Raw genomic sequence first — 15,110 nt, forward strand, 5'->3', positions numbered from 1 at the left:
TACACAATGCAAGGATGGAAGACTGCATATCGGAGTGAGATGGTGAAGCATTAATCTATGCAAGGGAGAAGAAACCAAGGGAGTGAGTCCTTCAGGATAGGAACAGGGAACCCTGGGTAAGGAACTGGGTTGTCCCAGGAAATCAGGATCCTCATTGCTGGCTGGTGTAAGTGAAGGTGATTTCCAACTCTCCCTACTCACACCACTTACCCATCCAGAATACTAACCCAAGTCTACTCAGATCCACCCCAGGGATCTCTGGAAGTGGATTTGGTTCTGCCTTGCATTCTGTCTCTCACTTTCTTGTCCTGATAAACTGCAAATTTTCTCCCCTGGAGATCTGCTTGATGCTGCTTTGGTTTCCATATTAATTTAGCTGGCCAACTTCAAAACTTGTATTTCTGACTTCCGAGTTCCATTTGCTTTATCTCCTCTGACCCCAAGATTTTCTCTAAATGGAGGCATATGCATGATTTCTAGGCTAATTGTAAGGAATAAATGTTGGAACTGAACAAGGATACCTACACCTAGTCTCTGACACCAAGTCACACACTCTTGCATATTCCTAGAATTTGTATGTAAAAACTGCTGTCAGAGTCTTATTTATATCTTTTCCAAAGCTCTCTACTTGGCTTTTTCACTCTTCCTATCCTTTGAATACATTAGTTAACTTTAGTTGCTTGGCCATAAGCCCACCTCTTCCGACCAAGCTGTCAGCCTCTCCTGGGTTTCATCATTCGTTAATTTGACCAGTCATCAACTAAGTAAGGATGCTTACCCAATAGCTGAGTAAGTGGTAAGTTTACTTTCTTATTCTACCAAGTAGTGCTGTTCTAGCTATAGTACTAGGTACACGGAAGAAAAACACTGGATATATTCAGAATTTTTTTTACTTCTTTTGCTCAATTCACCAAGATCCCAAGCCCTATTTTTGGGCATCTGCATCTGGGTAACCTCCAGCAAATACTTTATGTGCCTACTGTGGGTCAGGTCCTGTGTTAGACTTCAAAACTACAGTTGTAAAGGAAGCAAAATTCTCTGATATTGATTGGCATACAGCAAGTTAGAAGGAAAAACAACAAATGAAAACAAAATAACCTTATTCACAGAAATCTATGAAGGGACAGTGTTGGTAGATGAGAATGAAGAATGCATACTCTAATGGGGGAGGAAGGGGCGTGAAGGCAGGGGCAGGGTTGTAGAGGGTGCTGGGGAGCTAATTGACTAGCTCCGTTGAACATCAGCGCATATTTTCCAGCCATTTCTTTGTGCCTGAGAAGGACAGAGCATGTGTGCAGAGCTATTTGCTATGTAAAGGAGGAAGGTATTTGCTCCACTCTGGAATACCTCATTGAATTTCTATAGATGTTTTGATAATGTATGAAGTCATTCCAGTAAATAATTATCAGTCTTCAAAGAACGTAAGAACAGGTCTCTCCCTGTGAATAATAACTGCATTCAGCTCCTCATAGCAATTAAGCTGTACCAGCCCCTATAATTGAGTTAACACAAGCCAACTCATACATTTGCTTCTCAGGATTTCTGAAGCTACAACAGTTCTAAGAGTCACATTTCCTGGGGGATTTGGAGGCAAGTGAGGGTTGATTTAGAAATCCTGAGTCCATCAGGATACCTCCTACAGCATAATTAAATTAGCTCAGTCACCAAAAATACATATCCAAAAGATGCAGACTAGTGCTGAGACTTGGGCAAGATGGCTCAGTGAAAACGCTGTAAATTCAGAACCCACAGCCAGGAGCATGACTCTAGCTTATCATTAGCTTCTTCCCTTGACTCGGAGATAAATCAGCTGTCTCTCTAGAGCTTATATTTTTTAAAAAAATATATTTTGTTTTATGTTCATAAAATGAATTAAAAAGTTAAATGTAATAGCATGATACTTGAAATATCTATTTCCTAAGAGGTTTGGACAAGGTAATTATACATTGCAAAGATAAAATGCTTCAAGATAACTTCTGATTTTTAAATCTATTTTGATAAATATCACTTTAAGGATTCCTAAGTCTGAAAACACACAGATTGTGTCATCATCCAAATTTGCCCTTGACTAGAAGGGAAGATATATTAACTTGAAGAACAGGTGTTATATTACATTTTTATTAGATAATTAGCTGATTAGAAACTAAAAATTTAGCCTCCTGTGAACCAAACTCAAAAATAAAATTTAGAAATCATAAATAATGGAAAGTTTCCAATAGCACTAAAATCAGAAAGATATTCATAATCCAAATATATGTCAAATCCTTGAATAATAAAGTATTTTCACATTGAATCCTATGTATATAAAAGACACTATTTCATAAAGTAATGGTACTAGCCAGTGTCAAGAGGGCATTATATAATGGAAAGGACTTATGCTTTGGAACAAAAGAGGCCTGTTTCAAACCTTAACTTATGTCAGCCATACATATGACCTTGGATAACTTGTTTCAGAATTCCAAGTCAAAACTTCTAATCAGTGAAAGGAAATTTGGCCTTTCATGCCTGATATAGTAAGTAGTCATAAGAATTAAATTGTATGTAGCAATTTATATGTATAAATATTATATTTGAAAGGTTTATGGAAAATGTATATTATAAAGACTTGCATGGATCCCAATTTCTTTATACCAGAATAATCTTATTTTTTCCATGAACTTTCTAAAGTCCTCTCAAATAGTCTGTCAAAGGGTAGACCTCATCTTATCGTCACTGACAATGGTTAAGACAGGTCTTACTTTTTAATTTTTATTGTTTATGATAGTTTTATATCAGCTTCTGTGACAATGCTGAAAGAAGAAAATCATATTTTCTGAAAACTCAACTACAAAGCTACAAAGGACAGCCTACCACTCTTCTCCTTTCTGTGCTTATTCCTCATGTGATCTTCCACAAGCCTTAAGGTTTCATCATCACTAACCTGATTCTTTTCAGTTTCTCCCCAAAGTGTGCGTGTTTGTACTCAGATTGGTATATGAGAGTATGTCAAAAGGAATCAGAAGGTACAGTTGGGAGTGGCTACCACTTGGGACTCCTGCATGCTCAGGGTCTGGGATTAAGTCCCACAAGAGTTTATAATCCATCTTCCTGCTCACACATCTGGGAGGCAGCAGATGACAGTCCAACTACTTGGGTTCTGTCACTGTCGTGGAGTTCCAGGTTTGTACATTGTCTATCTCTTGACTCTGGTGGGACCTGCTGTGGGCACCAGATGTTGTGAGCAGTTGGGGAGTGAAAGTGCAGATTGGTGATCTCAATCTCTCTCTCTCCCTTTGAAATAATTGCATAAGTAAAATTTAGAAGGTAAAGATAGATTTGACATAGAAAATTTTGAAATCCATGAATATAAGAAATCTTCAGAAAAGTGCATATAAATGGCATAATATGTTTAATGTGTGTATATGTGTACATATATATAATGCATACACATACATTGTTTTCAAATGCTGCAACATCACAATACCCATTTTTAAATTTTTTCATGAATGGTTTTAGATCTCCCTCATAAGTGCACTGTTCATGTGTTGTGTAAATAGCATTTCCCTCCTCAATCCTTCCCTCAGTCTCACACCCTGTTTCCTTACTACATTTCCCTTTGATGCCATGCCAAATGCACTACTCCTTGAGTGAAACCTTTCAATACAAGAAGCTAAGTATTTATAGCAGGCATTAAAACACAGAACAAATTCCATTTGCTCTTATGTACATATCCCTTTGCTGTCAAACCTGATCCCACCAATTGGAACCATTCTTTTAGCCACCGCAGTGTCCTAACACTAAGTGGATATTACATGCAGTGATGTTGATATGTCCCTTTTCCTTATATACAGGGAAGTCCTTGATCAAGGTCTCTGAAGCACTTGGCACAGCACTCCAAAAATGTTAGGCAGCAAAAGAAGGAACACATGTGTTTCACTCTAGCCTGAATGTGGGGATGAGTGTGGGCAGATCCAAGGAAGGTAGAGTACAAAAGACCACAAATAACCCAGAGCCTTTCACTGCAGTGACCCATCTCTGTCATGACATTTGGTCATAGACTATCTTCATTCCGTGAGCTCTAGTAGCAACCTGTGTCCTTCATGATACCACCTTTCCTCCATGTTGGGTCCTGGTCCATTTTTCAAAATGTTGCTAAATAGAGCATCTAAGTTTTCAGAAGGGTTATGGGGTCTCTGGCAGTGTGTTTAGTGTTCAACGTGGCCAGTGATAAAGGCAGGTAGAACTAGAGAACCAACATCCAGCCTACAGAAACAATGTCTTGGCTTTTGGCCAAGTCAAAAAGCTATAGTAGTCCTATTTATGTTTGCTTCTCATAGTCTCTTCTAAGTCAATGAATGAATACTCTTTGTTGAAACATAAGCCTCCTGTGCTGACAGGTGGATTGGTGGTAGCTGGGAGTCTAGAGTTCTTACATCTTATTTTCTTTTTTTAATATTTACATTAAGGGCAGAGTTACACAGAGAGGAAAAGAGAACTTCCATCTTGTGCACTCCCCAGATGGCCTCCAAAGCTAGGGCTTTGCCAGGTCAAAACCAGGAGCCAGCAGCTTCTTCCAGGTCTGCCATGTGAATATTGGACTAAGTTCTGCTGCTTTCCCAGGTGCATTGGAAGGGATCTAGATCAGAAGTAGAGAAACCAGATCTCAGAGTGGCACCCATATGGGATGCCAGCACTGCAGGCAGTCGCCTAACTTGCTGCACCACAGCACCAGCTCCTTTACCTTCTTCCATCTTGATGCTTCACTTTCCTCTACCCTCCACCTTGACTCATCATCATCATCACTTGATCATAATGCCTTTACTCGTGCCTTTATTCATCTTCCATATGGCTAACTCATGCTTGAACCTCCTAGCACCAAGGTCACCTCACACATCCTACACCTTCTGTGTTTCTATAGCATTCTACCTATTATACACTATGGTCCACCCAGTTTGTTAACTGATTCCTTATGTATTTTAAAGCCAAGTGTTACATAATAGGTGTGTGTGTGTGCGCGCGCACGCATGCGTGTGTATATGCAAAAGTATTTAGAGGACTACCTATACTCAGTAACTTAAAAATTAGGGTGGGTAGTTTCCGTCTCCCTACCACACACACATAGTGCTATTTTCATTTTTTCTCTCTTTTTTTGTACATAGTGTTATTTTCTTAGCACTTGGAAGGTATAATGTAAATGTTTATGCTATTGAATTGAACGATAACAAACACCTTTCTTAAGAACATAATTTCATCTTATGCCTTATGCACATTTGCTTTCTGTGCCTATACAGGACTCACAGAGTAGAGAATGGAAGCCTGGTTGCCATAGGTAGCTAGAATATTTAAGAAGTTCAACTGCATGTCTGCAGACTGTGACTATCTCTGAGGTGCCATGAGTAGGTCTTAACTCACAAAATATGCATATAGTACAAGAGAACACGCTCTCCATTCTCAGAGGCTCAACCTCAGCTGAGATGCCAACTCTGCTGCCTCCTCCAGGGTCCCCCATGTGTCCATATGACTCTCTGACTGACAGTTGTCTTCCAATGGGAATGGCTTTAGGCTTCCTTTAAGTTGGGGCTGATATTCCCTGGGAAGCTAGTGTCAGCTGCAACTGCCTTAAGAAACTGGGGCACAAGATCAGATTGGTTGTATCATTCTTTTGGGAACTCTCTACAAAGGTAGAATAGTATGTTGAATATCACAGCCAGAGTGCAACTTCACCTCATGTCCAGGCAACGTGGCCCCTGTAAACTTCTCAGCCACAGAGAAGAGAACGAAATGGTTGTCTTGCTGACCACCTGCTTGGAAATTTCCAAAACAATTTTTGCATTTTTCATGATACTGTAATGGTTACCATTACCAGTACCCCTGGACAAGTACCTCTAAGTCTCTCAACCACCAGATGAAGTAAGTTTTACCCACCCCTTTTTAGTATCTAAGGAATCTGGAGCTCATACAAGTTAAGCAACTTGTTCAAGGTCTTACAGTAAGTTGAGAAATGAAAGTTGAGGCCAGACCTGCCTGATAAAAAGCCTTGTTACCTCTGTAACTGTCTCTGATGGAAGCTTCTGCACCTCAGGGAGATGGAAGATCATGTACTAGTGGTAGAAGTGTTCTTCATTCTCACAACCTCTCACCAACCTAGATGTGTAGACTCTGCTCATCTATCTGAACTTCCAGTTTAAGAGAAAGCAAAACACCAGAAGCCCATCTTCATTATGGTTGCTATACAGACAGCAGGCAATTTTTCCCATCTCTGCATTTACCACTATGCAGATGATGCTCTTTTGAACCACAGACAGAGAATTCAAGGAAGGAGGCAATTCTGTGAAGACTCTTCTGTTCCCTCCCCATTTATCTGGGGAAACATGGAAGTGTGCTGTGTGCAATTTCTCTTTATGATCTGAAGTCTGGGATAATCTCTAAATCAGTCTCATGCTTCATATGTTACATTCAACGAGAAAGAATATGCATAAAATAGATTTGTTCAATCTTCAACCTGCCTCTGAGCATCCAAGATCAATGTGGAGGCTGATTAAGTTATGTTCTACGGATTTTCACAGTCAAGTTGATCAAGGCACCCATTTCTCTTCCCCTAATGATGCTGAACCCCAAGCTCTTCTCTCAGTGCTTTAATTTTTACTCGGTCACTATGAGAAGACAGTGACTTAATGAACTGCAAATAGGAAAAGAAAGTTCCATAAATCATCTTTGTATCCTTTTCCACAGCCTTGCTATGGCTGTCCTTTTCTTGTTGCAGTACCTCTAGTATCTTCTCCATACTTGGCAATTGAAATTAAATTATAAGCCACCTTTTAGCCAATGTAACACACCAATGAAAGCAGGAAATCATCTGGATAAATAACAAAGACAAGTTAACATGATCATGGCACAATATTATTTTGCGCTGCATTGCAATAACTTTCTCCGAGCTGGATCTTTCTGGGTCTTTTAGTATGCACATATTTGAGAACTACTGTCTATCAATGCAGGCTTTACAAAACATACTTGCATCTTTTTTTTTTCAATCCTCTAGCAGACTGTTCTGCCTTTCAAAATGATAAGATAATGAATCTGTGGTTTGAACACAGCTCTGTGTTTAAAGGTAGCATTGAAAATTAAAATGCAGTATTAATTAAAGATTAATCAAAAGTGCTAGACCTCTACTAAGTTCAGTGCTTTTTGCTTAATTCTGAATGGTCTACTTTGAAAGAGTATTTCAGCCTAAGTAGAATTTTAATCAGCTGGATAGAAGTTGTGAGAACAAGAGAGAGAGAAATAATCCTGAGGGTAAATGTTTAAAAATGCATTAAAGGCTGTTCGAAAGTACACTCTTAATCTGTGTCATGTTGGAGGGAAGGAATGCTGTCAAGAGGACAGCCTGCATTGGCATTGCCAAGCATCTAGTGTCATAAGGACAGGATACATTGCTTCGTCCAGCATCTAGTGTCATGGGAACAGGCTGTATTGCCCTTCCCCAGCATCTAGTGTCATAAGGACAGGCTGTATTGGCTTCACCCAGCATCTAGTGTCATGGGGAGGATGCATTGGCCTTCTCCAGCATCTAGTGTCATGGGGAGGATGCATTGGCCTTCTCCAGCATCTAGTGTCATGAGGACAGGCTGCATTGGCCTTCTCCAGCATCTAGTATCATAAGGACATGGTGCATTGGCCTTCTCCAGCATCTAGTGTCATGGGGACAGGCTGTATTGGTTTTGCCCAGCATCTAGTGTGGCAGTGAGATGCACCAATGAGAATGATCAGCTGACTTTTGCTTTGGACCAGTCTCCTAGGATCAAGGCTCAGGGGAGAAATTTGGGCTCTCAAAAGAATTTCTACTCATCTCAAAGGTAGAGACACCATGAGCAAGAACAGAGAAATGGAAATTTATGTTGCACTCCAGAGCATTTCTGCCAGTTCAGCAACTCTGTCTACTAGAAGAGTAACTCCAGCTGTTGCACAATCAGCCCAAGGCTGGTGCTGCCCAGTTCCGGTCTCTCACAGCATCTTGGATCTCAGAATGAAGGGGGAACCACTGAGTCTCTCCCTGCCTCCCTCTAAAGATCGAGTATCCTCCACTGTAGACCAATGCTACTGGATTACTCTCTCACATGACCACTCATTACAGCACTGCCTAGGTCATACTGTGTGTGCTTCCTGTTAAATTCTTTCCAGTCAAATAGTCCTCATCTACAGTCTGTCTCAAAAGCCAGTCTCAACAACTAGCACAATTTTGCCGTGTTCTCTTCTAGATAAATCCTCAAGTATCTTCAAACCATCTGTTACTGGTCTCCATGCTTAGTTTGAGGGTACTGAGGTAGAATGCAAATGGCCCAGGTAGACCTGTATGAACAATGATACTCCCTACACTAAACAGATGTATTGTCTCAGGTGTATCAGGAACAAATTTAAACCTCTTGACAATCTCCCCACCCTAGATTATAAAAAGAGCTATGTGAGATTAATGAAATGTTGCAGATAATATTTTCCTAGAATACAAGTATGAGCATATTTGATGGATGCCTTCTCTCAAAAATCATGCCAAACTTATTCTCTTCTGAAGTCTCCTAGTTGTATACAAGTGTGATCAAATTATCCTCCCTAGAAGGATCATGTGTCAAAATATCACTAGCTACTGCTACTACTCCATCCAAAATATTGCCAGGAATTGTTTGCCAGTACAACTTCCAATCTTTGCAATATCCCACAAGATGATATTCTATAGTGATATTACAGAGAAAATAGAAGTGAGAACCAGATCATATTGGGCATGTGGTAGAGCCAGGACTTTAGCCCAGGTCTCTGTCAATGGGCTCAGCTAAAGACTCTGAATTACCTGTAAGTCAGTGGGACTCTTGAAAGCTGCTTCCTTTAAGATCAGATCTTCATCACCAGGTCTGGTCAAAGAGAAGTCAGGTTTACACTGTAATTTTGGTAATTGAGTTGCCTATCCCAAAGCTACACCCCTCCTATCTTTATCGGTAATAAATCATGCTTCCATTCCTCTTTGTTAGATACTTCGTTTACAAGTAGTTGTGGTCTTACAATTCCAGGTCTGGCTAATAAGAAACTAGGATGAGTGCAGGGTAACTTATAAAGCTTATTTCATCTGGAGTGAAAGAAGAAAGGACAGATGGGAGGGGGAGGGAGGAAAAAAGGCAGGCAAGCAGAGAACTGGAAAGGAAATGAAAGGGAAGGGAGGTCCATTCCTGACTGTTCCTTCATTTCCTACTTTGAGCCATGTTTAGAGCCACTGATGGTCATCTAAGTCACTGACAATGACCAAAAGGCAACCAAACTTAAGATAAAAAGTAAATTTGTGAAAATGTGGGGGGGAAATTGTACCTTCATCCACTGTTGGTGAAAATAGAAACCAGTACAACCATTATGGAGGACAGTATGAAGATTCCTCAAGGATCTGAAAATAGATCTATCGTATGTCCCAGCCATCCCACTCCTGGGAATTTTCCCAAAAGAAACAAAAGCAACATATGAGACTAAGGGTGCATACCCATGTTTATGATAGCTCAATACATAAGAGCTAAAATAGGTAATCAACCCAGATGTCCATAAATGGATACTGGGTAAAGAAAATGTGGTAAATATATTGCTGTGAAATACTCCTTAGCCATAAAATGAATAAAATCCTATTTGTTGCAACAAAATGGATGTAACTGGAAACTATTACACTTGGTGAAATAACCCAGTCCCTGAAATATAAATATCATATTTTTCCTAATCTGTAGCAACTACAGATTACAAAAAAGTAACCCATATGAGTAAGATTGATATCTTAACATTTGATCATTGTTTCCAGTCTTATCTCCACTCTTCAGGAACTATGCTTTCTCTACTTGCTAGTTCTTTCATTCTTTACCTAATGGAGTGTATTATGACATATATGAAGTCTGCTTACTTTATGTAAATAAAACAATTTAAAATATAAAAAAGTAAACTCACAAAACATGGAATGATAGATGTGAAACCTTCACAGATTTTTTAAGGGATTTTTCATCATGGAATCATTGATTTCTAACCCCTACTATTTATCACTTGATAACATTACTCCGGAATCTTGAATTGCAAACATCAGCATCTACTTTGGCTAGTTAAAAATAGTGCTTTTGAAAGGATGTTAACGGACTCATAGAACAGGAGTGCATTTAGCCAAGCCTTGAAATTACAAAGACAAGGTCTGTGTTCAACTATGCCATGGAAACTGCTTTGATGAAAGTATAGTAGTTCTAGCCATTGTCCCTAGGCCTCAGGATGCTCATGTCTGCACAGTCTTTGGACATAGAGATTGGCTACATAGCCAAAATACGGGGATAGTATAATGTGGCCCCAAGCATTAATACTAGAGTTTGACAAACCCATATCATCATTCCATAAGATAGTGTTTTATTTTTGGCCTGTGCCTCTCAGTCATGTATGAAGCAGAAAGGTTATATGCTGGTCTCCTTTCTGAAGAATCAACTTTCCATCCCAACCATGTCTGGAGCCCAACCCTACAAGCTCAGGGTTATGAGGAAGATATTTAATGAAGTGAATTCCTGAAGTTTTTTAAAGAGCTGCAATTATTATCAATCAATCATAAAACCTTTCTAAATAAAATAGTAGGAGTTATAGGACACAGAGGCTTAGAATTCTCAGGAATGTATCTCAGGCATGGTTCTGTGAAAAACACCATCCTTTTTCTAAATCATGTGCATTTGAAGTGGAAATAAGAGAGACACAGGCATCCCAGTTATACTAGGCATCCATCTCAGACATTCTTAAACTAGGAGACTTCTCACTGTCAGCAACCCATGTTTAAATGTCTCTTGCATTCTTTGTGTTACTTTGGATTGAGGTCACTTCTGAATGTTGCAGTGGAGTTCCAAACACCCTAGGAAAGAATATTTCTTGAAAATCAACCTAGTGTATTTGAACTCCATTCCCATCTGAGGGAGACCTTTACAAGCCACTTGCCTCTATGAACCAGTTCCCTAGTTTGTAAAATTAGGAAGATAGCTGTCAGCCCAGGCTTGCGTGAGAAGTAAAACATTACCATGGAGCAAAGCACCTGGCATGGCATAGACTCCTAAGTGGGCACACTGAGTTTCAGTCACATGCCTCCCTGGTGCTCTCCTTCTCCCAGTGCTAGCAAGCCTGGCTCCTTGTTGCTGCTGCTGTTTGCACGGAGCAGTCTTTGGGAAACGTCACAGAGGAATCCTTTGATCTTACCCCAAGCACAGCCTCAACTCCTCAATGCTCTGTTTGCTGCAGCAGCTTCAGCAATCACTATGTTTAATGAATGTTCACACTCATCAGAGCTCCAAACTTAGTAAAACGCTATAAAATTAAACAAGGAAAGTGCTGAGAATCTGCAATGGGCTGTTCAAAGGATTTTAAACATATCCATGGGGCACCGTTTCTGAGCTGTTACCCTAAAGCAGATGTTGGTGAATCGTTTTTGTAAACGACCAGAGAGTAAATATTTTAGGCCTTGCAGGACACATATGGCCTGTTGCATATTTTGTTTTGTTCTTGTTTTACAGATTATCCCTTAAAAAATGAATAATAGGTATTTTTAGCTTGTAGAGCCATAAAAGCACAGACTATGGGCTGCCCGGATATAAAATAGGAAGTGTAGCTTGCTGACGGAGGTGAGCAATAATAAAATCAGGAAAAAAAAAAAACCCTCACCTAAGAAATAGTAAAAAGTAGGTAATGTTTCATGAGGACTTATTATGTGCCAGTAACTATATTAAATACTTTATGGATGGCAACTGTTCACAACAACCAGATAGGATTGCTCTGCATATATTATAATAACTAGATGTGGATATTATTCCCACATTATAATAGCCTGGCATTATTCCCACATTACAGATGAGGAAAGGGAGGCCAACAAAAAGCAACTCAGCATAAATGTTTACCCAACTAAAACTCTCTGAAATATATTTATTTTATGAACAAAATGTACTTTTAATCAATGGTGAAATTGGTTTTGCAGAAAGTCTAAGGATAAAATACGCTTTTTTCTTCTAGTGTTTATTTTTATTAAAACTGAGTTCTCTTGGATAGTCTACAGTTTTATGTTTCATTTATTTCCATGGTAGGATCTATATCTGTGGAGAAGTCAAGGTTTAGATTCCCTTGTTTAAAAAAAATATTTATTACCACTGGAAAGGCAGATTTACAGAGAGAGACATAAAGATCTTGCATCCACTGTTTCACTCTCAAGTAGCCACAGTGGTTGGAACTGAGCTGATCTGGGGCCAGGGCTTTCCCTGGCCCTCCCACATTGGTGTGGGATCCCAAGGCTTTGGGTTATTCTCCACTGCTTTTCCAGGTCACAGAGAAATAGATGGGAAGTGGAACCTCTGGGACATGAATCAGCACCCATTTGGGATCCTCCCAGTGGAGGATTAGCCAGTTAAGCCATTGCGTTGTCCCCACCTTCCTCAAGCTAGCAGTTTTGTTTTTTTTTTTTATATCCACCCAGTGCCAAACCCTATGTGAGTGAAACATTAGGAGCACAGACACTTAACAAGAGCATCCATAATGTCATGTCCAAAAGAGCCTGAAGAATGGACATGAAAACAGCCGGAGTAGCTGAAGCATGAGGAAAGGCTGAATACCGAAAGATACTCCGCATGTAGAGCAGTCTATGAATTCCCTAGGAAAATCACTAGGTACTGTGTACAGTCACAGGCCACAGGCTAGTAACTCCCCAAGTCACAGGGGGCTGTGTCAGTTTCTACAACCCAGACATCATACCAAATGAACCCACAGACTCAAGGGATTTCGTACAGCAGAAAGGCGTTTCTTGCTCAGAGTCCAAAAGCAACGACGGGAGGGTGAGTCTAGAAGAAGTTCTGATGGCCAGAGATGCAGACTGAGGAAATCACTGCTATAATTTTTTGTAAGCTTCAATTTATTTATTGAAAAGGCAGAGCATCAGAGAGAGAAGAGGAGACAGAGAGAAAGCTATCTTACATCTGCGTGTTCTCTACCTCGGCGGATCTCAATAGTTCTGGTCAGGACAAACTAAGGAATTTGGAACTCCATCTGAGTTTCCCATAGGGGTGACGGGTGGCTAAGCACTGCCTTTCTAGCTGCAATAGCAGGGAGCTCAATCTGAGACAGAGCAACCAGGATTCAAACCAATGCTCTGATACAGGATTCTGGCATCACAGCCAGTGGATGAACCCACTGTGACACAACGTCAGCCCCATAATTACCATTGTCAGTTTGTGGTGTTCGAGGTTGCCCTCTGTGTTGCCCTCTGTTCTGCCAGCAAATGGAAGAAGAGAATACGAATGAGGATAGTTTTATACTCAAGCTTGTGATGTAAGATATATTATTTCTGACCTCATACTATTAGTTAAAACTCACATGGCCACATATAAAATGCTAAAAAGGGCTGTTGTGTACACAGGAGAAAATAGGACCTAGCTTCATCTACAACAATCAATTCTGCCACAAAATCTACTCAGCCATGATCTATCCATGCAGCCCATAGGATGCAGTATCCCTATGTCTAAAGATGAAACTAATAGCAATTACCTACCTCAAGAGACTAATCATACACTTACAGCTAAACAATGCAGTAATAAAACAAATGCACAAGTGTTATGTATGTCGCTGGCTGGTAAAAGGAATTAGTTTGCTGAAATGTGTCCCTGGAGCTCTAGTTACATAAGATACTTCTATCCCAAACCAAATTTCTATCTCAAACCAAATTCGCATGATATATAGACATCCTATTTCATGAATTTTAAAACTAACATGTCCATATGTTATTATTTATTTCAAATTTAATGTGCAGTTCTATAGGGTCTAGGATTTCTCCACAGCCCCAAATTCTCACCTCCCCAACGGATTTTCCCCATATGATTACAATAATATAGTCCTTCATAATGAATCATTCCATCAGTCTACATATGTTATTATTTTAAAAATAGGATTACATATTGAAGTAAATGACTCTTTAAATCATATTATGTGTGTATTCCTCTGCTAGTGACATGTAATATGCATAATAGAAAATTAAATGCTCTGGAGAGTCCTGCAGGTTGAAAATGAGAGTGGTTGTCATGTTGTTTGTTTAATATTTAAACATGAATTTTTAATGTCATTAGTATATATTTGATCAATGTTCTGCGATATTAACTTTGAGAAAATTAACACAATGAGAGCTTTAGATTTAAAGTAGTGTGGATTAGCAGCTTGCCGAGTTAGCCTTTGCTTGTGTAGCCTTCAGAAGAATGTAAAATCTTGAGCAAGGAGATGAACATTTAGCCTATCGGTTAAGACACCTGGGAGGTAGCAGGGACGGTGCAAGTAGTTTGGTTCCTACCACCTAAGTGGGAGACCTGGATTGTGTGTCTGGCTTCTGGCTTTGACCTAGCCTAACCCTAGCTGATGCAGGCAATCAGCAGATGCACCATTTTTTTTTTTTTTGCATTCTCTCTTTCTCTTCTTTTTCTTTTAATTCTTGTGCAGGCACATCAATGAGTATCCTAACAGAAAAATAATACCAGAAATTAGGTTATAAAACTTGCACTTCCTCTTGATAGATTCAGTGTTTTCCTTTTTCTCTTTTCCGCTCATGTTTACGAAATAATATGGCAAATGCAGCAGAATGGTTCAAAAGGTGACATGCATGCAGCAGAGACAGTGGCTCTGACACTTGGTTTGTGCAAAAGGACATCTGATTTGGTAGAGTCAGAGGCTGGAGAAGTGGTACCTGAGAGAGTCCACGTAGTGTTCTGCAATCCACTCACTGTTGGAGGAGCACTCATACAGGTAAAACACAAAAAAGGTCTGAATGTTTCTTGAGCCCTGTATCACTAACTCAAGGGACATTTGCAGAAAAGCCTGGTGAAAAAACAAAACGACTGGGAGAAGGAGAGAGTCAACACTGGAGTGAGCCTAGAGCTCAGGGCAGGGACAGCACAGTTTCAGCCTTCTAAGTGTGGACAAGATCTGTGCTGGCGTGACTCACATTAGTGCTTGAGGCAAAAAGTGAAGGTAGTTATAGTAAATATTATCTTCACTTCAAATTTTGAAGTTTTGTTCATCATGGATGCTTCTAGCATTAAACCTTCTGCTTTGCTGAACATAGGGCATTGATCTAT

General features: G+C 39.8%; 1 protein-coding gene across 1 annotated transcript in view; it reads left to right on the plus strand.

Annotated features, from left to right (window-relative positions):
* The window catches only part of CA10 (carbonic anhydrase 10), a 398,895-nt gene that overhangs the window by 233,916 nt on the left and 149,869 nt on the right, over window positions 1-15,110 (plus strand). The gene's annotated exons all lie outside the window — the stretch shown is intronic.

The sequence above is a fragment of the Ochotona curzoniae genome, unplaced genomic scaffold, assembly GCF_017591425.1.
Source record: "Ochotona curzoniae isolate NIBS_2020 unplaced genomic scaffold, NIBS_Ocur_1.0 scaffold_2453, whole genome shotgun sequence".
NCBI lineage: Eukaryota > Metazoa > Chordata > Mammalia > Lagomorpha > Ochotonidae > Ochotona > Ochotona curzoniae.